At 36.6% G+C, this 2,522-nt stretch overlaps 1 pseudogene; it reads right to left on the minus strand.

Annotated features, from left to right (window-relative positions):
- Nucleotides 1-283: 283 nt before the first annotated feature.
- Nucleotides 284-1,850, minus strand: LOC120155731 (annotated as a pseudogene).
- Nucleotides 1,851-2,522: the final 672 nt, after the last annotated feature.

Consider the following 2,522-nt stretch of genomic DNA (forward strand, 5'->3'; position numbering starts at 1 on the left):
AGAAATATTTATGTATGATAGTTGTATTCTTTATTCTACAAGAAAATATACTAGTCCATATGATAGTTGTATGACTAATGTGTATGTATGATATGACAGATGTGTATCAGAAAAGTTTGCTTACATTCTTATTGACCAACACTTCAAGTTCGTTCTCAATTATCTCTTTCAGCATTCGAAGAATTATTACAGAACATTGAAAATTAAGCAAAATTTCTCAACTTATAGCATAAAAGGTTGTGTACTAACCATTTCCATTGTTCACTAAAACGTAGAAGGCAATCTAAGCAACAACTGAAGCTTTAGAAGCAGTATAGAGCTTGAACCTCCTCTTGGCTAAACTCTCACTACGGCGCTCTCGCTGCTCCTTCAGCCTCGTGGCAACCAGTTTCTGGTACTCATCTGCCTCTGATTTTGCCTTGGCGATTCTCTTCTTCTTATCTGCAATTCTAGTTCACTTCCTCTGAACTGTCAATAGAGTCACCAGCCGCTGGATTTTTTGAGCTTTACTGACCTTCTTGCCTTTGAAATCCCATAAAACACTACTGATCAATAACTAAATGTTCGATAATGAAATTGCTACTAGTGGGTGACTGAGGCTTGCAAATGCAATACGTGCATGAATTTTAACATTACATCCCGTCATGAAAAACATCTAAGAAAATCTCAACATATTATGCACATTAAGCGTTGTGTTTATGCTGAAGAAGGTACAATTCAAGTTCTGATCATTTTGCAATTAGGTGATTCCAAGTACAAGTCATTTCAGGTTTTGATCATTTTGGTTTCTAACATTTTTGGGTTCAGGTAATTGACAGTTTAAGACAAAATCGGATCAAGTTAGATACAAATCCAAGTTTTTTGGGTTTGAGTCAGCATTGACAGGTCGAGGCAGACGGTTTAACATTAAGAATATAATTGGATAATGCTCGAGTAGCCAACATAACATAAATCATCAACATGGTTGCTTATATATATAGATCATCTAAGGAAGAAAAAGAAACTTTACCAGATTTTGTGGTGAAAGTCCTCCTGTAAGTGTTGACGTACTTCCGGACATCATCTTCCTTGGAAAGGTTAAAGATCTTTCTGATCTTGGATGCTCTCTTTGGACCTCTCATCCTCGGTTTTTCAGTGTCAGTAAGCCCGAGCAAATCATTTTCTCCCTTCTTCACTATAACCAAGTTTAAAACAGACAGGTCTTGGCTGACAATGCATCCACGAACAGACTTCCTTCTGCGTTCACCATTATGTTTTCCATATCCACGGAAACATGGGGTACCTGCTCTTAAACAATATAAATGAATCAACTCCGCATTCTGAAGAGGAAGACTTTATGAAGGCTTACAGACCAACATCCCAATCCACAGAAGCTTAATGAAGCACTAAGGCTTAACGCAATACATAGGTCACATTGGTGCTTCATCGATTCAGTAAAATTTATTCAACTCCATTTGATAAAATTTCAAATTAATCTCGACTGACAAAATAAGACTCATAAACTCAACTACTCATTTTTAATACAACTCGACTCAATCAAATGCTTACCCTAATCAGAGAAATATATTTTACAACAATCAGCAGCAAGCTCACCTCTATGCAACAAAAGACGTACACTGCCAGGAGTTAGAACACCCTGCTTCATTGGAAATCCTTGCTTGTCGCAACCTCCCATGATCTTGAAAACGTAGCCCTTGAATTCCTGTCAAAGCCAGTGGAAATTTCTATTAACTTGAACAGATCAATCATTACTTCAAAAATATATAAAAAACGAAAATAGTTAGCCACATACCTCGCCCAAAGCATCTCCAGCAACCTCCTGGGAGATCCTCATGTCAAAAAAAGGCACATACTTCAAAAGTTACACAATAAGTGATATAGACAACAGATGCAGGAAATATGACAAAACATATAAATGAAATTAAAAAGAAAAGCAGAAAATTTACCACCTATTTTCCAATCGACCTTTGAAAACTCTTCCGAATCATCCTTCCCCAAGCAAATTGGTTTCCCTGAAATTCCTTGTTATCGTTGCTAACTCCTGAAATATGAAACTATGCACCCTATTGCCTTTGGAGCCATGTCCCTGATCACTTCCTTTCTTATGCTCTGTTACCAAAATTTCGAACAAACTAATAATCAAATCCACTGGGAAAGAAGAAAGTTTCCTGAGAAATTTGGTGTTAGAATCCTTAATATTACCTTCTAGAATTGCCTTTCTTCTCGTAGAGCAATAAATTGGTTACAAAAATGAAGAACAAGTTAACAAATAAGAAAGATTGTACGGAAAAGTAATGAGAAAAAGGGAAATGAAAAGGGAACCTGAGGAATCAGCGAAATGGCGAGAAGTGGTTTGACTTCCATTGTCAATGTCGATCCTTGAATCTTTAGAACGAGGATTAAAGCAAGGGAAACAACTCATCTTCTTTCTTCTTATCTCCACAATGTTTCGGTTTTCCCCAAGAAAAGTTAGGACACCAAAGAATTTCCAGTATTTCGTTGAAATACCATCAAATTAAAAA

The sequence above is a fragment of the Hibiscus syriacus genome, unplaced genomic scaffold (assembly GCF_006381635.1).
Source record: "Hibiscus syriacus cultivar Baekdansim isolate YM2019G1 unplaced genomic scaffold, ASM638163v2 tig00111207_pilon, whole genome shotgun sequence".
Classification (NCBI taxonomy): domain Eukaryota; kingdom Viridiplantae; phylum Streptophyta; class Magnoliopsida; order Malvales; family Malvaceae; genus Hibiscus; species Hibiscus syriacus.